This window comes from Monodon monoceros, unplaced genomic scaffold, assembly GCF_005190385.1.
Source record: "Monodon monoceros isolate NGI ecotype Baffin Bay Population unplaced genomic scaffold, NGI_Narwhal_1 Super_Scaffold_4, whole genome shotgun sequence".
In the NCBI taxonomy this organism is placed as follows: domain Eukaryota; kingdom Metazoa; phylum Chordata; class Mammalia; order Artiodactyla; family Monodontidae; genus Monodon; species Monodon monoceros.
The window spans coordinates 39,857,468-39,881,478 of NW_021703781.1; the positions used below are offsets into that span (position 1 = coordinate 39,857,468).

Here is a 24,011-nt window from a genome sequence, read left to right on the forward strand (position 1 = left end):
TTAGGTAAGATCATTGATTTACTAATAATCATGGAATTTAGTTATGTTTCTCTGCAACAAATTCATTGTGATGCTGTGATGGGGATCAACAAGCTACATTTTCTAGACTTCTTTGAATGGCTTCCTATTGGATTCCACTATTGGGAGGTACTAGAGAAACACTGGAAGGCAAGGAGCAGTTGTTTGCCCTAGAAACAGTACTTGATTTCAGCTTAACTGCTTTTTTCAGCATCCCCTGAACCAGCGTTACAGCATCAACTTAGAAGCAGCAGTTGGAACATATCCTTTACTCAGGGGTGTGAGCCCCAGTTCAGCAAGGCTATTCCTCTGAACTTATAAATTTTGATAGCCCCAACCTCTTCTCTTTGTCCACTTAAGCCTCTGGGGTAGGATACTTGGGGCGGGGGGGCAGAAGGGAACAGATAGCTACATCTTACTTTCTTTGTTTGCCACAGTGTTACTTTTGTTGTCTGTCCCCTATGTAGTCACTTTCTATTTTAATAAGTAGTCTAGTGTTAATAGTGTATGTGAAATTAAATTTTTTTGTGATATAGCCATGACCCACCAATAACAGACCTTTTCCTACATATTTGGTAATATATGTGTTGCCTGAGCGCCTCCAATTTTGCTGCCCAAATAAGTCTTTTACCTCTATAAAATCCAGTATTGACCTTGTCCCATCATTTCTCCTGATATCCAAGGTGAATTCTTTGTCTTTTCCACTTCAGACTATGAAGTCATATAGGTCTGTATAAGATTTCAGTGCCACAATGTATTCTCTGTGTGAACCTAGGCAATTTATTAATCTACAGATATGTTTCTTTAGATACAATTCAGAGATAATAACATTGACCTCACAGGGCTGTTTAGAGGATTAAAAGGAATACAATATGAACATCTAGCATAGAGAATTTCCCTGGGTGTGCATTTAACAATGTCAGTTTATTTTCTCATTCAATGGGAAAACTGACTGTGTAGCTAAACTAATAAAGTTGGATAACAAAACAAAAATATATAAACAAGAAAATATCTTCAGAAATCATTATAAAGTAACACGACAGATGTTAAAATAATATCAAGAGTCCAGATGAATTGAGTTTTTCTTGACAATAAGGATTGTAAGTTTTCTTTTATGTTGTGGTTAATGCAAGAAGCATTAGTAAGGAGAGTCCCATGGCTAGAAAGGGGTGATATTGAAACTGAGCAGAACCCTGCACAGCCTTCCTGGGAACATACCCCCACTCCCCTCCATGTCTCCCCTCTCTTGTTCATAGAAAAGCTTTGGCCTTCTGAGTTCCAAGTAATAAATTTAATCAGAGGAGTGAGAAAATGCAAAAACAAAGAAAAACAGTCAAGCAAGACAAACTAATAATAGTTTAGCCTTAAAACAAAGTCAAGGACTTCTAGTTCCTCTTCAAGGTCTATAGATAATATCTTGAGGCATATCCTTGAGTTGTTTTGCAGATAGTAAATTCCCCACCAGGTAGAAGTTAACTGCATGCTGACCACCAGCACATAGACCCCAGACTGGTTGGAGCCAGCAAACTAATAACTGAGATTCCAGAAACATCACCCTGTTACCTCACCATAAACCAATCAGAGAATGGTGCACAAGCTGATCACACACCTTGCAACTCTCTCCCTCACACTGTCTTTTTTTTTTTAATAAATTTATTTATTTATTTTTGGCTGCATTGGGTCTTCACTGCTGTGTGCGGGCTTTCTGTAGTTGTGGTGAGCGGGGGCTATTCTTCGCTTCAGTGTGCAGGCTTATCATTGCGGTGGCATCTCTTGTTGCGGAGCACAGGCTCTAGGCATGTGGGCTTCAGTAGTTGTGGCTCGTGGGCTCTAGAGGGCAAGCTCAGTAGCTGTGGCGCATGGGCTTAGCTGCTCTGCGGCATGTGGGATCTTCCCTGACCAGGGCTCGAACCCATGCCCCTGCACTGGCAGGCAGATTCTTAACCACTGTACCACCAGGGAAGCCCCCCTCACACTGTCTTTAAAAACCCTTCCCTGAAAGCCATCAGGGAATTCAGATCTTTTGAGCATGGGCTGCTGTTCTGCTAGCTTGGCACCCTGCAATAAATGCTGTACTTTCCTTCACCGCAGCCAGATGTCAGTAGATTGACTGCTTCGAGTCAGATGAAGGGACCTAAGTTAGGTTAGGAAACCATATTAGTGGCGTTTATGTTTGAACCAATTTGAACTGCCTATAAGAACAAGTAGTACTCACCTCTTCCCAAATCTGCACTCAATGATGTCATGTTCTAAAACTGGACATGCTGGAAGTATTTAACACCCAGAAATTAGGAAGCTAAAAATACGTCATTTTTTCTCAGAGAACCGATTGTTGAATATTTACTAAAACACCACTAGAAAATTGTCCTTAAAAAATGCTCAGTAGGGCTTCCCTGGTGGTGCAGTGGTTGAGAGTCCGCCTGCCGATGCAGGGGACACGGGTTCGTGCCCCAGTCTGGGAAGATCCCACATCCCGCGGAGCGGCTGAGCCTGCACGTCTGGAGCCTGTGTTCCGCAACGGGAGAGGCCACAACAGTGAGAGGCCCGTGTACCGCAGAAAAAAAAAAAAAAAAAAAATGCTCAGTAAATCTAATATTAATTACTAGAGATGATTTTTTTCTAGAATGGGTTATTCAAAGTACAATGCTAGATGAAGAAACAATAATCACTAGGTATCAGTTTAAGTTCTTTAAGTCAGACTGATATCAGGATCCTCTAATAATACAGTAAATACCCACTAATGTCACAGTTTACTATTTGGCAATGTAGCTTATTATTTTCTTTTGGACAAGAAGGAGCAACATGGACCAGGTCATGGAATAATTTCATAAATTATTATATGACTGGCAGATATACTCATAAATTACTAATAAATAACAAAGTTTTAACCTGAAAAACTCATTTTTGTCCATGTTCTGGTAATATTTCATCTGTGACTTGATTTGTTCATCTGCCAAACAGATATGTGGAATGACACAGAACTTTGAGTACTAGTTAATAGGCTAAATAATAAGATAAAAACCTAAATAAATGTTAGTGAATCACAATTACCAATCAGGTTTAAATAAATGAAATGGAATAGGGAAGATACTTAAATATTATATGCTCACACATAATTTACAATTCAAGGATGAGAATGATGTGTTTCAAAGGCCAGGTGTCACTATAACAAGCAGCGTTTAGCTAGTTAGGCCTTAAACCAAGGGTCAGCAAATTATGGCCTGCACAGCAAATCCAACCCACAGCCTTACTTTGTAAATAAAGTTTTATTGATGTATGGATATATCCTTTCATTTATTGTCTGTCTACAAGTGCTTTCTCGTTGCAACAGCACAGTTAAATAGCTGCAAAAGAGACAATCTGGCCCACAAGATCTAAAATATTTATTCTCTGTCCCTTTACAGTAAATGTTTATTAATCCTGCCTGAAACCAAGTTAGCAGAGCGATTTGGCTACAAGGAAAATGATGATTTTCTCTTATAAGTCTAGTGTCTGGATAGATAGTAAGAGCCCTGCTTTTCTCTAGTTAGATCACACTAGAAGCATAGTTTTCATACATATTTTAATAGGAAGAAACTAGAGGGTGTGCAAATGCAAGATATCAGATTGATAAAGAGGTTCAAAAGAATATTTCCAAGTGTGGTTGAAAAAAGCTGGAGGTGTTTTTTTCCTAAAGAATGGGGAGAAATGGTTAGGTAGGATAATTTTGGCAAATAAATCACATCAAATTTGGCAGAGTCTAACATGTGGAGAAATGATTTGGTCTAATCTCATATAATTTAAAATGTAAACCCGGAGATTACAAATTTTATAGTAAGGTATATTTTGACTTGAATCAGCAAGAATGTTCAAATATTTAGAACTATCTGAAAATGAAAAAGTTTGGTTCTGCAAAGAGCGAGATTTTCCTCCCAGAGAGCCATGCAGATAGACCAGCTGGCAGGTTATAATCGGGAGATTCACAAACCTGATAATGGTAACATAGTCATATCTGCAGTTGAGCTTGTAGTGGTTCAGATTAAAATAAATATATACTATACTAAACAAACCATATAGAAATTGAGAAGAAAATTGGCCTTGGGCTACACATAGATAAAAGTATTCCTAGTTAAATGTTATATGTATATATATATACATATATACATTTTGAAGCTATTAATTTTTAAAACATAACCAAAACAGTGATAGTCCCTTTTTTTGATAATTTTAAAGTAACCTTTTCCTTTCATTACTTAAAGATTTATTTCAGAGTTTTTTTTCAACTCCTCCTAATTTCAGCTCCTCATCTCATATGTGGCTCATCTGATGTATAACCTGCTCATTTGGTGCATAGAAAATATAAATAAGGAACTTTTAAGGAATCCTATTTTTAAGTAGTTCTAGGGAAAAGGCCATTGTATCCACATATATGTATAAAATGAAACATAGCCTTAATAACTGGCGATAAATAGCTTCACTGTTTTAATAAAAGAATGCATTGAATTTATGATAAAGCTGAACCTCTGGGAGTTTCTGAGTACCACCATTTAGGAACAGTATTGTGTCAAAAAATAACAAGAAAGCATATTTGACATGATTTATGGATCAGAAAGCCCATTGAGGGAAGTCTCCCAAGGTGTGTGTGAGAAATGGTCAGTTTGTTTTCCTCTTATTGGTATACAGAGGAAATAGTTTTCTTGCCTATATCTCCAAGGATGGCACTAAGCCCCACAAAGCAAACACAGAGGAACATCAGACAAACTGCATGGATCTGTCTGTATGTAAAAACACTGTTTTTAAAAATTTGTAATTCATGGGCTAGATGTTTCCTGATAGGTATATTTTTCAGTTCAGGGATTTAAAAAAAAAAATTCTGCCATGTACTTTTATTTTCATTTTTACTTTAGTCTTTTGGTTTTGTAAGAATGAGCAATCTCTCTATTTCTTTCCTGTAAGTTTGTCTCCAATGCTGACATGAGCACAAATACCTTATGTGCTGTGTTAGGAAATATTTTGTGTCTTAAGAATAAAAGTTTTCATTAGACTTAGTCAATGTATCACAGATATTATCCTTCCTGGCAAGAGGAACACAGAAGCGCAGACACTGTTGGGCTATGGTTCTCAATGGAAAAATAAAGCTTTTCAAAATGTTTTAGTCATTGCCATGGTGGATGTTTCTTTAAGTCATTTTTACAACCTGCTTTGATGAATTCTAAGAATCCGTATTACATTATTTATTCCTATGGCTTACTGTTAAAATCATATTCATAATATTAACTATCATTCATTGAATACCATGTACCAACATTATGAACCAGAAAGTAATTTATATTTAACCCTCATAACAATCCTGCAAAGTAGAAATTATTATCCCATATTGCAGATGAAAAACAGACTCAGAAAGGATATAAATTGCCTATATCACAAAATTAGTAAGTGGTAGAGCCAGAATGCAAACAAGATCTGCCTGGTTACAAGGTCAGTAATTTTTCTTCTATAACATGCCGACATTATAAACCTTTTCGGTTTGAGGTGAAATGCACTCAATATCACATTTTAAAATATACCTATAAAATAAGAGCAACAAGCTAGTAATGAGTGTTATTCTCTATTTCAGCTAGGATAGTCAGGGAATGGATATGATGACTTAGCGTAATTAGGAATGACCTATTTTTGAAGAGGTATCATTTGAACTCAATGATGAAGAGAAGGCAGCCTTGTAATGGTTTATAGTGTTCCAGATAAGTAGCAGTATGTGCAAAGACACTGAGGTAGGAAGGAGACTGGCATATTTGGAAAAAGAAAAACGTTCATATATGGTTTTCCTGTGTAGATGTGGCTTAGATGTGGGGTTAAATTAAAGAAAGAAATCTAAGCCTTTCACCCAAGAGGACAAATTCAACTGATAATTTAATAAAATTTGCAATTTTAATTTAATAGAAATTTTTATCTCCCAAGAATTCTCTGCTATAAAATCATTTACTTATAGTTTATCTTAATATATTTTCCTTTGTTTCACTGAATCTCAGAGAGTATTAATTTGTTTACATATTACTAAAACTGGTATCATAAATATTGTATTCAGCTGTATGTTATATCATATTCTTTACTAGTTCTGCCATTTTCCAAAAATTATATCTTCTTACAACATAATCTGTTTAGATTTGACAAGGCAAAGACTTTGAAAAATAAAAAGTAGGATTATCACAACGATAATTTCTAGAATGGTTACATTAACTTTTCTTTTGTGATGACTTGTAAATGTAGGTGTACATGTATGTGTACATGTACTAGAAGTATCTTTCCCAGAGAAAAGACTGACCATTTATGTTCAGACTTCAAAAGATATACATACATATACACGAATACATATACACATATACAAATACACATCTTTCCTGATCTTGGATTTTATTACCCTCTTGCCTCCATTAGACACACAACATAATGATCATAATCACAAACGAAGACTCAAAACATAATTAACATTGTTTGCTATTTGAAAGAGAGCACAGAAAACCACATAATTGCAATGGGAAGATTTTCACGTCTCTAAAAGGAAATAATAGGATGGATTTACTTTTTTCTCATGACTTCTTTCCAAATATTTACTTCTGCTTGGTCAGGTTGGCTTTCTCTTATTTCTGCACCCACACACATGCACATAAACGCACATATGAATATTAAAAAATCTCATTAAATGTTTGGGTTATTAAGGGTAAGCAGATGGTTCTTCATGGCTTTTTAATGTTTAAATTGTATTCTGATTCATTCATATAAGTATAAATTTCCATATTAAAGCATGGACCTTCCCCTCCTCAAAAAGAAAGCCATTAGCTACACTTACTGAGCCCATAAAAATTAACATGCAAACATAGAAAACATAATTGCCAAAGTATTTATGGAACTCTCCTTAGCATAAATATTTTTTGCCTATATATTTCCAGGTAAATCTGGCAGCAGATGAAATGAATCAATCCAATCAGAAAATACAAAAACCATTTACCAAGCCCTACATCATCTATCAATATAATATACCAGGATGAGTGCAGAACAAGTTACTAGTGTAGATTTGGACTTATTGGGCATTGAAGTAGAGGAAGAGTTTGTGGATATTCGAAATAAAGGCTTAGAAATACTTGAATATGATCAAGGTTGAAGTTTATGTAGTTATCACTTCCTGAAATAAAGACTTAAAAATCCAGAAGATCAAGAAAAAGTGCAACAGAAGGTATTAAGTTTTTTAAAAATATTTTAACACCCTGGGGGTAGGATATCATTCATGATACACTGAAGAAGTAAAATCAGAAGTTCAGGGAAGGACAGGAAATTCTAACTAGCGAGTTCCTTTTTGGTACTCTTTGCAAGGTTTGTAACCGGAGTCAGAGTAAAGAAACCTGAAATCGTGAACAATGAGGTGAAAACCATTTCTGCTGGTTTAACACTTAAAAAAAATATAGTAATTATGACTAGAGAAAATTTTAGAAGAGAATAGGGCTGACAGGTCTAGTGAACTGTCTTTTTAGCAAAGAGCTTCTGTGTCTTTTTCTCTTTTCTAGAGTCAGAGGAAAAAGCCACATTATTTTCTAGTTTGAGTTGGCCAAGGAAACAATCTTTGAAGTACAATTTGGTTATACTTCATTCTATATCTTGAAAATTAATAACACGTTGCTGTCCAATCTGTTATTTTCAAACTATCCTTCTTGTTTTGAGAGTAATATTAAAACAAGACCAATTTTGGGTACCATATTTGGGAGTAATCCAAGCCAGAGTTTGTGTGAATCAGAGGTCAAAAAGAAACGAAGACTTTTTAAAAATAATTACCTTTCACCCTAGCTATCAAATTTTAGGGCTAAAAAATCAGAGTTACTGGTGTAAACCTAAAGTTATCAAGTTTTTTTTTACATTATTATACTTAATTAGGGTTATAATATAAGTTCTTGTCTAAATTGGGATTCCTTAAAAACGAAAGGGGGAGGAATAGATCCTTAGCCAGTCAGAACATCAAGACAACATAGGATAGGTAAATGAAAACTGCCCACGGAAAAACAAACATAAAGGCACCCCGTACAGAGGCAGTTGCTTCATCTTTGTATATCTATTCTGCTGTCCTAATGCTTGTGGCATGCATTCTATGTGGCATCTCAATCTGAAATCTATTTGTAACTCAGTAGCTTCTCTCCTTCTTATTATCATCTGTGTTTATCCCCTCAGGTAAGCATATCATAGAATCATAATAACCATTCACAGGTGACACCCATCAGCACTTTCAACTTTCTCTCTGTGTTTGATTAGAAAACAGATGCATTACTATCAGACTAAGCTTGTTTGCTTTCTCTTACTGAAAAAAAACAAAAACAAAACAAAACACTGAGAAATACCTGGTTGCATATTTACAAAGGGCTGGAAATAGAACATTACTGGAATTTCTATAAGATAAAAGCAAATATTTATATGTCTACATATCTGAAATTCTGTCACCATCTTCCTAGAAGCACATCTCAAGAATGTCCTTTTCCTTTAAAAGTTAATAATATAAAAATTTTGGTCTCAGCTTCTCTGGAGGAGGGGGAAATGACTCATTCAAAAATTTACATTGATCTCTCATCCAAATATATTCTGAATGATAAAACTGATTTAACTTTCCTCTATAAATGTATTATTCAGTAAAAACAGATTTCTTGACAAGTTAATAGCGACTTTCTGCAGTCTGCTTGAATATTATTGTTCAAATATCAGTTTTTTAAATAATAAATATACTTATTTGTGTATTTCCTTTTGATGAATACTCCACTCTGTTTGCTGCAGTTTTAAGGAGGAAATAAATGAGCCTTCTCAGAATCTCTACGGTAAGGGAAGAGGAATTATACTCACAAACAGTAGCTGCAGCCTAGAGTTCACGCCATTAAGAGTTGTAAGTGGATACTATAATATTCTAACCCCTCTCCGAGTTTAAGCAGTAAACTATCTGGAAAAATCAGAGGCCAGTTAAACACATACATTTAATTGGTAGCTGTCCACAACTATACATAGAACAATTATCTGAAATATGAATTTAAGTTGGAATAATTAATTCCAAAAATGTCCATCTCATTTTGAATTAGCAGTTTATGTTGATTAGAAGAATTCTATCAAGAGATATGAATATAATGGTGAGATCAAATAGATGTATAGAAAGAGGGAAGAGACACCATGGACAATGAGTGGGGATTTGGTCATGGTTCCCTCTGAAAAAAGAAGAAATCTCAGCTTTTCCCCAAGTTGAAAGTGGGAAGAAACATCTCAGGGAGATATAGCCCTAACACAGACTACTGTTTCTTGTACAAGTGTGTTATAAAAAGGAAATATGAAGAGTCTGGCTACTTTGTACAGGGATGAGGAAACAGAATTTCCATCTGATATATTCCCCAGACAATATGCCAAACCCCCTTTGATTCAGAAATAAAGTTATTTAGAGGGACAACAAATCTAAACGTTCCTTCCCCTCTCCCTGCTAGCTCATTGTGTCACTCAGAATGAGGGTGATACTTGCTATTGGGCTGGCCAAAAAGTTTGTTTGGTTAGTGAATACGTTGTTCAATAAAGTTCTTTGTGAAAATGAAAAATGCCTTTTATTTTTACTTAAAACCAAACGAACTTTTTGGCCAACCCAATACTATTGAGTCCAGTCCATCTGATCACCATCCTTCTCAGTTGTGTCACCTAAGGATCTTCCTTACTCCCTCCTCTACACCTTCTCTCTACCAACCAAATCCATCTTTCATATTACAGGTTAGAATTATTTCCTAAAATATATATCTGACCATGTCACTTTCCTACTTAAAATCATTTAGTGGAACCTGATCACCTATGGTTTTGAACTCATTAGAATGAACTGCCTGCATCTACAAACCTGTTATGTCTAAATTCTGCAGTTCCCCCTAATGCTCAGTGCCTTTTATATCTGATTTGTTAATGTTGGGTATATCCTAGGCACTAAGCACACTTCATAAATCCACATATGTGTCATTTTATTTATTCATTCACTCACTGAATATTTCTTAGGTACCTTCAGTGTGTACAGAGAAATGGTGGGACAGGGTATAGAACAATGAATAAGGTAGTCAGGCTCTGGCCTCAAGAAACTAGGGAATCAAGCAGGTACTTTCCCCCCTGACTGAGTTAAATTCTTCTCTTCTGGCTTCCCACAGCATCCTAAGCATGCCTTTATCTTAACTCTCCTCAAAGTATAGAGAAATATCCTGTTTACTTTCGTGTAATCCTAATATACCGTGAGCTCCTTGAGGGCGTATAAACATTATTTGCATCTTCATCCCCAGCACATGACTTGGTTTTATAAAGTCTGTCGAATTTAGAAGTGCCTATATCATGTTTTGAAGATATATAATAATTGCAGTCTGCATAAAAAGTATGGATTATAAAACAAGAGGTCATAGGATTTCACATTAAAAACCAGAATTAATAGAAAATTTGAAAAACCTTAGAGAAGAATAAAAGTATAAATTATACTGGAGAAGAGAAAACTATACTAAGGATCTGTCACCCACATGCACACACACACACACACACGATAAGATCAGAGAGAAATAATGTGACACGTAGATAACATTAAGGAATGGAGATGAAATAACTACACTAAGAATCTAGGGGTCTACCCTGGTGCCACAGTGGTTGAGAATCCGTCTGCCAATGTGAGGGACATGGGTTCGATCCCTGGTCCAGGAAAACCCCACATGTCTTGGAGTAACTAAGCCCGTGCGCCACAACTACTGAGACTGTGCTCTAGAGCCCGCGAGCCAAAACTACTGAAGCCCGTGTGCACTAGAGCCCATGCTGCAACTACTGAGCCCATGCGCCGCAACTACTGAAGCCCACGTGCCTAGAGCCCGTGCTCTGCAACAAGAGAAGCCACCGCAATGAGAAGCCCATGCACCAAAACAAAGAGTAGCCCCTGCTTGCCACAACTAGAGAAAGCCCACGCACAGCAATGGAGACCCAACACAACCAAAATAATAAATAAAATTTAACAAAAAAAGAATCTAGTTATTACGTGACCAACTTGAAGTATGGAGATGAAGTGTTAGAGGATGGATGAATGCTGATGAGAAAAAAGTGGTGTATCATCAGTCAGTGAGAGAAAAATAATGATAATTTAGCATAGAAAATTAAGGATAAGAAATGATTACATGAAAATATAGAAACTTGAATTTGATTGAGGAATACGAAAGAGAAAGATAATAAAAAGAAAAAGGACTTTTTCATTTATATGTTTAAGTAAATTATGGACAAAAACTAGTCAAGAGTATTTGTGATAAGGAAACAGAATGGCTGGTGACTACATACCATTTGGGTTTTAATGGGATAGAAAGTTATTAAAAGTAAAGCTAGAGGGGAGCAGCATTAAAGTCAGCATAAACAAGGAGTGGATTTTATGCAGGCAGAAGTGTTGGAGCATCTTGTGGATCTCAGGTTGTACACAGCAGCAGGGATGTGTAGCATTAAGATATCAGATAGGAGGAAAGAGCCCTGAAGTCAGTGAGGGATTGAGAAGACAGAAGTCATGCATACAGGAGGCAGTCAGTCCAAGGTCAAGGAAAGACGTTGGGAAATGGCAGCTGAGTCAGGTAACTTGGAGAACTGAGGCAGATAACGGGCTTCTAGGAGGATTCTACAGGGAGCATTTGGCTGCAGCGAGAATGAAAAATTGTATCATCTGCTCACCCTTGGATGATGCTTGGATTTTGAATTTTATAATTGCTACTGAGTATAAAGAAAAAGAAGAAGCCTCTGTGGGTAAGGAAACATTTGTTACTTCCAAGGCAAAATGCATCTGAATAAGTAAGAAAGGGATTAAAAGAATAGCCAAAAATGTGGTTAGAAGAAACTGCACATAAAATAATGCAGGTCACACAAACAGCAAGGGCAGAACTTCTACTTGTGTCAAATAATGATTACACAGGGTTAGAACTAGTATGAAGATGCAGTTTTACCTACATTTACCTACATCAGTAATTACGCAGAAGAAAGGATAATAGATATTACTCAAAAAGTAATACCACAGGGTTTCAAATATATCATCACCAACAATAAAAAATTACTTAAGGTTTTAAAACCCAAAACCTCTCACTCATGTATGAAGATATCAGTTAATTAATAAAAAGCTGTCAAATAATAGAAAACGGCTTTTGTCCATCTTCCTATTTTCATCAATTTGAAAATCTATGAGGAAATGGATAGGAGAGATATTGAATCTCAGCATGTAGCCTCTAGTAGAGAGTTAGAGGATGCACATGAGAATGTGAAAACAACTAGTAACATTTCAATGTGCAGATTGAATGATGCTGAATAGAAATTACAATGACAATAAAAGAGCCATGAGCCCATGTGACAATATATACAATAAAACTTAAAGAAAGAGTGACAACTGTGATAATGAATGTGCTTCCCAAGGAGAATTAAACATTTTCTCAAGTGACTAAACTTCAAAAAATTAATTACTTCTTTAATATTTTATATTTACCTACTATTCTTAAAATACCCCTGGGAACAACCATAATTGTTATGTGTAGGAATTTAGAAAATACATGGTATCATTTTTGTATACAATTTGGGTTCATTCTCCTTTGAAAAACACCTTCTGTCTGACAATCAGCTTTCAGGCCTTTGTTCAGGGGAAGCCGCATTATCACATTAAAACCCAAAGGTCAGACATCTGTGAAACATTGTGTTAAAAGACAAGAAGCTGAGGCAGAAAAATTCTCTCTGCTTCATCTCAATATAAATTGCAGATCAAACAGTGCTCTAGATTGACATTGGCCATCCAATCTGAAATGAACTGTATTATATTTAACATCTAAAATGTCATACTGGGCATTGCATATGGTTTTAATTTTCAACTGCCCAGCCTTATATTTGGTATTGGTACTTTCCAAATGTGCTTTTTGACCTTAATATAATAGGATTTTATACCTAGGAATGAACAAGCAAAAGCTTTGTTAAATTCATTGTAGCCATTGATTGCTTATTTGCTTATTCATTTATTTAAAACATAGCTTATTTTGTGAGTAAATGATAAAAATATAATTTTAATTAACTCATTTTTAACAGATGGTAACTTACAAAGAAAAATACTTTTAGCATTCTGTGCAATGAGAAATATTTGAAAGTGGAAACTTGAAAACCATTTCTCAGCAGACTCAAGAATTAAATATAATTCTAATAATTACCATATATTTGGTGTCTATGCCACATATTTTATATTGAGTTGCTAAGTCTTGCAATACAGTTGTTTTAAATGTTCTCAATTTTGTAATTCTCTGGAAAGAGCAGTTTACTATGAATATAAAATAAAATCCCTTACAGAAGTTCATTTTGAAAAAGCAAAAATTTTTAAAAGAAGAATGTTTTATCTCTTGCCCTTCACCTCAGGTTTTTCCAGATTCCTTTCCAGTATCTGTCCACCAAAAAGTAATGTTAAGGGGAAAAAAATGTTTGGAGCTCCTATCAATATAAATGAAAGTTAACCAAAGGAAAAAAAACTTTATGTAGAAGTGATAAGCATGGAAGAGAAAGTACAGGTGACTGAATAAAAGGCAATGTACAATAAAGTTAAAGAATGAGCTTTGGAGTCATGCTAACATTAGACAATCAAGCTGACCAATTATTAGCTTTGTCAACTTGGAACAATTCACTTCTCTGGGCCCCAATTCCTTCATCTGTAAGATGAGGTTGACAATGCTTACTTCAGAAAACTGTTCTAAGAAATATATTAGCTAATGCCTAAAAGCAGACAATACAATGTAAAATCAATAACATGTATTCTTTTCCTACTAAAATTATTTTTTAAATGAGCCATATTTATTGTCCTGCAATCAGAATATAAATATCTTTCTCACTGTTGTATCTGAATAGATTGTATCTGAATAGAATTTTCTACCAAAAGGAATAAATCAAGTATCCCTGAAGAATTGTTTGATTTAGGTGTGGGTCAGAACATGTACAAGATGTTCCTACAGCATCTTGTAAAACCAGATAACCAAAATGATATCAAAGGTTACTAGGGTCATGTCAAAAAAGTTTCAGAGACCAATTTGAAGAGCCTCTCCTAGGATACAATTGAGAAAATTAGACCATCAATTAGAATGATAATGGCAATAACTAAAATTCATCAAACGTATTTAAATCTATGTGTACATGATGATATCGAAACAAAACCAACAAATTAAAGAAACAGACCAAAATGAAATAGAAAAGCTCATTAGTCACTATTAGAGAACGATAGTTAACTAACTTATTGTGTTAAAAACTGAGTTATAAAGGGAAAGAATCAAGAGTTTATCTTTCCTTAGTATAAAAAGTGTTCCTCAGTACAAATAAATAATTGATAGGAAAGTTATTTTTTATAAAACTATGCCAATTACTTTTTAAATTAAGAAATGATAGAAATAGAATACCATTATTATCCAACTTCTAACAATGTAATGGCTCCTAGAAAAGATCATCAATGGCTGTTAATACCTCATAAAGACAACCAGACACCATGTATCTCCTGATAGAAACATCCACCACCTAAGAAATGTTCTTGCCAAAAAAAAAATGGACCTGACTGTTTAAATCTAATTTTATTTTTTTCCCAGAAATATAGAAGACAATGTAACGTGTTTTCAAGAAATATGACTAGCCCTCCCGTTTGTTGTGTCTTCCACTATGATTTAACAGAAGGACTTGGAGTCACGGCATGTGGGATGAGATTCTGCCTGTCATTTATTAAAAACAGGAAATTTTGAGCAGGCTGCAACTTCTATGAGCTACAGTTTCCTCTAAGAAAGTAACTGAACTCTTAGCCACCCCCTGTATTATGAAACGTTAGGAAAATTAGAGGAGAAAAGTGTGAGCAGAGAGTGAAATTCTGTTAACTCAGTTAGAGAAAATCACAGACTAAAAAATAGAGGGAAAGTGATGTTTAGTTATTAAAACTGCACTGCTTACAGTTTGGATTTAATAACCTGGTAGATGTAACCAAATTTGAAAAATGCTCAATATTTCCATGGAGTTTAGAGGTTTAAAAACACTTTCTCATTCATTTCCCTAGCTGATCATCACAAAAGCTCATTAAATATCAAAAAAGTCATAATTTCTTCTTTTTACAGATGAGAAACCTGAAGCTCAAATGTTAATTAATTAGCCCAATACTCACAAAACTGTTTCACATTTTTCCATTTAATTCATTTATGCATTCATTTATTTAATTAGCACAAATTTACTTAGTATTTTTCATGTTCCAGGAAGTGTACTAGATATTAGGTATACAGTGGTGAGCAAAAAAGACAAGGTAATCTGCCTTCATAGGATTTATCTCACATTCTAGAGGGAGACATGGACAGGACAAATGTAAAAGAAAGAGAGAGGCAAATACCGTATGCTAACACATATATATGGAATTTAAGGGAAAAAAATGTCATAAAGAACCTAGGGGTAAGACAGGAATAAAGACACAGACCTACTAGAGAATGGACTTGAGGATATGGGGAGGGGGAAGGGTAAGGTGTGACAAAGTGAGAGAGAGGAATGGACATATATACACTACCAAATGTAAGGTAGATAGCTAGTGGGAAGCAGCCGCATAGCACAGGGAGATCAGCTCGGTGCTTTGTGACTGCCTGGAGGGGTGGGATAGGGAGGGTGGGAGGGAGGGAGACGCAAGAGGGAAGAGATACAGGAACATATGTATACATATAACTGATTAATTTTGTTGTAAAGCAGAAACTAAAAAAAAAAAAAAGTGCTATACAAATGGCTTAAGAAAGCCTTCGTAAAGGTCTTCTGTTGAGACTGAAGAGATAAAGAGGAGCCAGTCAAGTGAGGAATGAGAAGAGTGCTCCAGGCAGGAGGAGGAAGATCATGTTTCAAAGCCTCTCACCTCCTATTTACTAGTCTAGCCTGGCAGTATTAGTGGCACTGTGTGTGTCTGTTGTGTGTTTATGCGGGGCAGGGTAGGTTGGGGACTCTTCCCCCTCTCTATCATAGGTCTCACTTTCTGGGACGATAGCATTTTAGCTAAGTTTACTGTGAAGTTTTTCATAAGACTATAAAGTGGGAGAGACTGAAAGGGAGAAAGGTGAAAATGGTCATGTCTAATACTCTTGTATACATGGTCAGGAAATCTTGGCTCCAGGAAACTTCCACTTGCACGTGGATTTTCTCGACCAAACTGCCTAGACTGAAGAGACAGGGGCCACGTCAGTGATATTTTCCATATATGGTGGCTCAATTCCATCTTGCAAAATGTGACACTCCCTAATTAATCATGGCAACAATGTGATACCTCTGTGAGGTTTCCTGATATGCAGAATTTTCTCTCTCTCTCTTCTCGTAAAAACTGTATTTTGCATTAATGAGTTATAAAGGGAAAGTTATAAACATTAGACTGTTCATAAAAATAGACTATAGACTATTAGACTGTTCATAAAAATCACTGAAAACCTGTATAAGTTCTCTGAGGTTTCTTTCACTATATAATAGTCTCCTCCACCCCTGCCACAGGAAAGATATTAAGGCATTTTGTGTGAAAGTGTGAGGAAAGGAAAAATGAAAAGAGCTGCTCAAAAAAAGCTGCCTCCTTCTCATGGCAGTCAAATAATCAACATTTCCACAAGTGTTTTATTTCAAAGCAAGTTATATCTAACAAAGAGAAATTTACTAAAATGATTATGTGTTTCCAGTAAGCCTCATCTCCAACTGCAGCTAAATGTAGCTGGTTGGAATTATAAGCACAGCAGTATTTTATATATTACTGAGATTGATTTTGAGATTTGAAACTCTAGTGTGGTAAACATGGGGGAAATGACTAGAGGCAATCAGAGATGGGACAAGTAACTCTTATTCATTGCATACAAATAGTTTTACGTACAGACCCTCAAATCTGTTGACTGAAAAATGGATTTGGCTAATTCCAGAATAAGAGACTAGCCTCAGAATGATTATGTTGAAGACTCCTAGAACAGAAAAATGTTAAATAGTAAAGTGTTATAGTCATTAACAAGCAGTTTCTAACACAAACCTAGAAGTTGGAAGGATCTTTCCCTCTGCCTAGAAACTTCTGCCTCTTAGTCATATGTCTTGTCATATGTCTTGTCTAAAAAATATTTACTCATCTTTCAAGAAACAGTTTTAGCATCACCCATATTTTGGCAATAAAAATATTTCTTACAATTATTTGAACAAAGAGCCAGTGATAGTTAATTTTATGTGTTAACTTGGAGGGTGTTTTTGGATGAGAAACATTTAAATCGGTGATTTTTGAGTAAGCAGATCACCGTCCATAATTTGGGTGGGCCTCATCTAATCAGTAGAATGACTGAATAGAACAAAAAGACTGGCCTGCTAGACTGCCTTTGACTTGATCCTGAACATGGCAATCCTGGGTCTTCACCCACTGGCCTTCAGACTAGAACTGCTCCTGAGTCTTCAGCTTCTCTGCCCATCCTACAGATTTTGTACTTCCCTGCCTCCATAATTATGTGACATGGAGACACTCTAACAAAAGAATACTAATCATGCTCTTTGTAAACATGGGCAAAATAAATGGGATGGACTGAGACATCATCTCTCTTTTACATTAATATCAGTAGTATTAGTATAGTACTATATTGGAACTTATTATTATGTTAGGGCAATTTTTATGTCAATTTTTTATATTTTTCATCATTTTTTCTTCCTATTTCTGTAACATTTTCAAATAACTATGAGTTTGTGTTAATTTAAATTTGCAATTAAATAAACCTTGTATAATGCTAACTCTGACATTTATTACTATAGGAATTACTTCCAATATATGACAGGATATGATAGGATATATATACACATACACACATACACACACGAATGGATACATTTATAACCCACAAAATAGGGGTCAACTATTCAATATGGATTTATTAACATTCTTAGTATGAACCTGACACTTTATGAGGTTCTACTGGTTAGGATTACAGTTGGTTGTGAGTAGCAAAGATTTGAAAAGTAGCACCTTAGCCAAAATAGACATTAATTCTTCTATAAAAGAAAAGGAACTAAAAATTTGATAGTCCAGAGTGAGTATTGTCAGGATAGCAGGCTTATTTTCTTTGTTCCCTGGAAGAGTCTCCACATAATCCAGGATGGCTATTAGAGCTTTAGCCATCACATCAACATTCTAAGCAATAGGTAAAAGGGATGGCTCCTCTTCCCTTTTAAGGAAGCTTTATGGGACAATAAAAAAATTTCTATTTACACCTCAACAGCCAAACACTGCAAGAGATGCTATGAAATATATCCTTTTATTGTGGCGGCAATGTCTCCAGTATTTTGTTTAGTTAAGTGAAAAGCAGAGAGGTGATACCAAGAGGAATCCAGTAGTTTCTGCCATACCATTGGGAGAATCCAAAATAAATTCCTTACCATTTTTTTTTATTGGAGTATAGCTGCTTTACAATGTTGTGTTAGTTTCTGTGTAGCTATACAATGAAGTGAATCAGGTATACGTATACATATATCCCCTTCCTCTTGGCCCTCCCTCTCATCCCCAGCCCCCATCCCCCATCCCATCTATCTAGGTCAACACAGAACACCTAGCTGAGCTCCCTGTGCTATGAAGCAGGTTCCCACTATTTTACACATGGTAGTGGATATATGTCAATCCTAAACTCTCAATTCGTCCCACCCTTCCCTTCTCCCACTGTGTCCACATATTATAGAGAAACTCAAATCTGGTTAAGAAGTCAAAACTATAATGTATGAATCTACTTTAAAAGTTAAAGTATAAATCTTGTAATATGGATCATGAGGGATGGAGAACTTCAAGAAATAAAGAGCAGCCTGACATGAAACAGGAACCACAAAATTTAGGCCCTAAGTAAATATTTGTTGAATGACTGATTAGCAATCCAAGGGATATTCTCAATATCAGTGCTGAAACTAAGTCCAGCTCAATGTGATACAAATCTGTGAAAAACCATAGATCAGCAATTCACCTTAATGCACTGAATCATCTTTAGTATGAGAATTCTGGCTCTCAGAACTACCAGAGTCCTTAAAAGAACATCTAGTGAAATCCCTTACCTTTAGTAAAGAATTATGATTCTCATTTTAGAGGTAAGAGCCAGAGATACCAAGTGACTCAGATATGGGAACACAGCTCAAGTCATCACTTGAGATCCAGAATACCTAGTTGTTTTTTCCATTTTACTGCTTATTCAGCGAGCTATATTTTCCATTTCATTGTTTATTCAGCTGTGTTAACCCTATTTGGGAACTTTGCGGAATAGTTACATACTAAATAGACACTTATGAAAGTTGTATTAATCATATCATTTTTGAAGTGTGTGTGCTATCCTTTCTAAGAGGGAATAATGATCAGCTATTAATTAGTAAGAAACTTCCTAATGAACAAAATCCTTCCTTTTCCCATATACAATATTATTTCTATTTGACAAAGCTTATAGCATCTCTAGAGACAAGTCCAACAGCCGAACATGTGGGAAAATAAATACACCTCATTAATCTTCATTATAGATCTGTGAGAGAGGTTACTGTTGGCATAAATTGCATGTAGGGTGAAAACTTGAAAAAAATTAGAGGTGAAGTAAGGACTCAAAAGCCTTTTTCTCTTTGTCTCTGTTCTTCCTTTCAGGAAGAGTAAGAGACAAAACTATGGAGAGCAAAAGAAAAGATAAACAAAATTACATCATGCACAGTGTTCATATTTTTGAAAATGTCCAAAGTTTACTTATGACCTACCCAGCACAGTTAACTCATTATCCATGTTCCTTTGTGTTGATGGCTTTATTTTTTACATATGACTGGTAATTACAGTGTTAATTAAAGGACCAATAACTAGTTTTTCTTGAGCTTTTCACTGATATAATGGGAATAATTTATTTTGAGCACAAATAATAAAATTGCTTTAGCGCAAAGGTGAAAATTAGGAGCACTATAAATTTTACTTGATGTTGCTTTGCCAGTGGACAAACTTTTCAGCAGACAATTTTGTACTGTCCTGTTCAAGTTCTATAGCAATCCCACTGAAGTTTCAGGATGTGTTTCTCATTGCACTCACTAGGTACCATCATGAAATTTTAAAGAGGAAACACTATCAGAATAGACAGTAGATGAAGAGGAATAACATTATCAGTTGTTAGAGTCTAAAGTTCTTTAAAGGTCATTGAGCCTGTTTCCTTCCCTTCATACTTGAAGGTATTTCAGCCTGTGGAGGTGCAGCTCATTCAAAATCATGTAGCTGGGTAAAGGTGGATCCAAGCCTAGATACCAGTCTCTTAATTATGTATCCAGTTCTCTTTCTTGTTAAGGAAAAAATCTATTTAATTTCAAAAACACTAAGAAGATCACCAAAAATATCAGTAGAAGGACTACCCCCCTACTTTTCATTCCTTACAAGAAAAGTTTTGATTTGTCCAGAAGCAGATGACCTTCTTCACCTGTTATTTGAATTCCAATATACTTTACCCTTGTTTTTTCTTCACTCTTCTTATATTTTCATTGTGTTTCTATTAACCTAGGAACCTACAATTATGGTAGGTCAGAATGTGACTCACTCTCAAAAAACATACAAGACAGATACGGCAGAGACATAATTTCATTAGTGGAAAGTGAAGAAGTACATACTGAAGTTCAGCTTGAAAATTGTTCAAGAGAGAGAAATGCCCACATTCACTCCTCATCCTATTTGTTCATTAATTTTGGGATAATGACATTCATTTTGCACACCCAGATATATTTTCATGAGAAACATAGTAAAGTTTCATAAGTATTAAATGTACCATTAAATATATTTTTAAATTTAAATTATAATATGTTCTGATTTGCTTTTTCTATTTAAATAAATCCCTTTCATGTAGAAATATACATCCAATTGCCCTTCCTTCTTCCCTATTGAGGAACTGAATGTGTGTGTATTTAATAAAAAGAAGTACTGATTAAGTAGAGGAAAATTTTAAATTCAAGTTAAAATTCAGTCTTGAAACACAAACTATTCTTTGTCTATATTATTGTTCACTTTTAATGTCCTTCCATGATCCATTTCTCTTGACAAGGCAGTAACATAAAAGCATTCCAATTATCTATAATAGAAAATGCAATTTCATTCCCAAAGAACAAATAAAGCATGATACTAAAAGGTGGCAGGAATAAAACTGACCCAATCAATTATTAAATAGTTAAAGAAATGTGGCCTTCAGAGCTATGGTTAGATAATTGTAGATGGTTCAAAGTTATGGAATCACATTCTGTTTCAGTATATGTATTGGTCAACTCGGACTGCCATAATAAAGCACCACAGACTTGGGTGGCTAAAATAACAGAAATTTATTTCTCATAGTTCTGGAACCTGGAAATCTAAGATTAGGGTATGAGCAAGATTGTTTTTTGTGATGCCTCTGGGCTTGCCTCCAGAAAGTCACCTTCTTGCTATGTCCTCACATGGCCTTTTCTCTGTATGTGACACTCCTCGTGTCTCTTCCTCTTCTTATAAGGAGAGCAGTCCTATTGGATCAGGGCCAACCTTTATGACCTCATTTAACCTTAATTACCTACTTAAAGGCCATATCTCCAAATAGTCATATGGGGGTTAAGGCTTAACATATAAATCTGCGGGAGACACAATGGAGTCCATAACAGTATGAACTTCAAAAACCATTATAAAGTATTGTATACTATGGATCAATAGCAGTGATTACAATTTGCATTTGGAGCCAGTAACCTTGGACTATCCATATGCCATGTTATTTTTATTGTCCATCCTCCCATCTATTTTAATGGCTATATCTCTGTCCAGAATTGCCATGGCATTCTGGGTATATGAATAGTATAATGTGAAGCAATCTGAACTGTTCTTTTTAAAATATTTTTAAATATTTATTTATTTATTTATTTTATTTTTATGGCTGTGTCGGGTCTTAGTTGTGGCACACGGGATCGTCCTTGAGGCATGTGGGATCTTTTGTTGCAGTGCACAGGCTTCTCTCTAGTTATGGTGTGCAGGCTCCAGAGCACATGGGCTCTATAGTTTGCAGCACGTGGGCTCTCTAGTTGAGGTGCAGGACCTCAGTAGTTGTGGTGCGCGGCATCAGTTGTCCCACGGCATGTGGGATCTTAGTTCCCCGACAAGGAATAGAAGCCGTGTCCCCTGCATTGGAAAGTGGATTCTTTACCACTGGACCACCAGGGAAGTCCCCTGAACTGTTCTTATTGTCTAATTGATATGCAGATAATAACATTAGTATCTACAATTAAGAACTCACTACATGCCAAGCAACCTGCTAATTTATTTATATTTATTATCTTATTTAATCCTCCTAACAAGTCCATTAATTCTATGAAGTAGAATTATTTTCAGTAATTTACATAAGAAAACATAATACTTAGAGAAGTTAAATCCTTTGTCAAAAGTACCACCTCTGCCTCCCTAAGGCCTATGCACCTGTTAGAGTCTGCCCAAACCCTAATTCTTTGCTTAAGCCCTCAACCCCTATTTAATTGATAAAGACCCAAAATGTAAAGCTCAGTTTCTTTAGGATCAGCTACTTACTTGTTGTTAAAGCCATCATAAGTCAAGCATTGCAGTTTAAATTCTCTTGCCCAGACGCAGCAATTAAAAGTCGAATATGCATGGTGTGACATATTCCTCTACAAGCATTAATAGTGCTCTCCCCATCCACTAAAATTTAAAAGCCAAGCCACAGGCCCTGGACAAGTGGACTCCTCAAGTACTACATGTGTTCTTCTTCCCCAAATGTGATTTTTATCCCCTAAAACTACAGATCTATTTTGCAGGTTTAGGGCCTAGAACCATAAACCAGATGGCATGGAGGTCACTCCATGAGCAAGTTCATTCTTACTGGGAGGAAGTGAGAGGGAGGGGCAGGGCCAAACCTTTTCTGTTTTTCCTTCCAAATTCACCAATCAATTGATACTCCTACCTCCCCTAGAGTGAAGTATGTGAGAAGCAGAAAGAAACCAGTAGTGCTCACATCAAGGCATTTACTCTTCAAAATCCTGCCTCAATAGTAATTATAATTTACAGACTAATTTATATAACTGCTGAAATTTGATTTAACCAGAATTATGAAGAAATTCCATTAGAGAGATGCAGAAGCGGATATGTCATTGTGTGTGTGTGTGTGTGTGTGTGCGTGCAATTTCAGGTCAGGTCACACAAGAGAATTGCATCCTCATCTGCCATAAATGGATATAGGATGATATTGAAAATAGAAAACTCAATTTTAAGCATATTTTATATATATGAAAGGAAACAGAAGAAATAGCTGAAGAGTTCAAAGTAGTTGCTTCAAAGTAGCATAACTCAGGGGTGGGGCAAAGTAGTTGCTAGGAAAATATCTTTTTTATTTTTTAAGATTTGTAGTATTATTTGACCCAAATATATATATATAGCTTTGATATAAATTTTAAATACCATGGAATAATAACAAAAGAAATATCAAATCTTTGTCTGTTATTCTAATGCCTAATTTAGCCAAGAAAACAAAAGAAAAGGGAAGAAGGAAGGAAATAAAGTAATTCAAAAACAACTAGTTCTGGTAGCAGGTAGAAACTTATGGTCCAGATTAAGACAATGACATTGCATCTCTGTAGGTGCTTTTTTATAAGGAAAAAACAGAAAATGTTGCAGCATAAATATTTTCAAAATGCATTTTTAGAGATCCATGCCAGCTCTCAAGTTCTCTAGAGTTGCACTGTCCAATATGGTAACAATTAGCTACATGTAGCTATTTAAAATTAAATTTAAAATAATAAAATTTAAATAAAATTTTAAATTCTATCCCTCACATTAGCCACATTTCATATGCTCCAAAGCCACATATGGCTTATGGCAATCTTTTTAGATAGCAGAAATAAACATTTCCGTTATTGCATAAATTTCTATTCGGATGCACTGCTCTAGGCCTTGCTGTTTATACACTGAATTTGCACAAGACTATACCCTGAAACCCACTATCCTG

The 24,011-nt window shown here is 35.4% G+C and overlaps 1 long non-coding RNA gene across 4 annotated transcripts in view; it reads right to left on the reverse strand.

Moving 5' to 3' along the window:
- The window catches only part of LOC114908706, a 415,061-nt gene that overhangs the window by 375,064 nt on the left and 15,986 nt on the right, over positions 1–24,011 (reverse strand). The gene's annotated exons all lie outside the window — the stretch shown is intronic.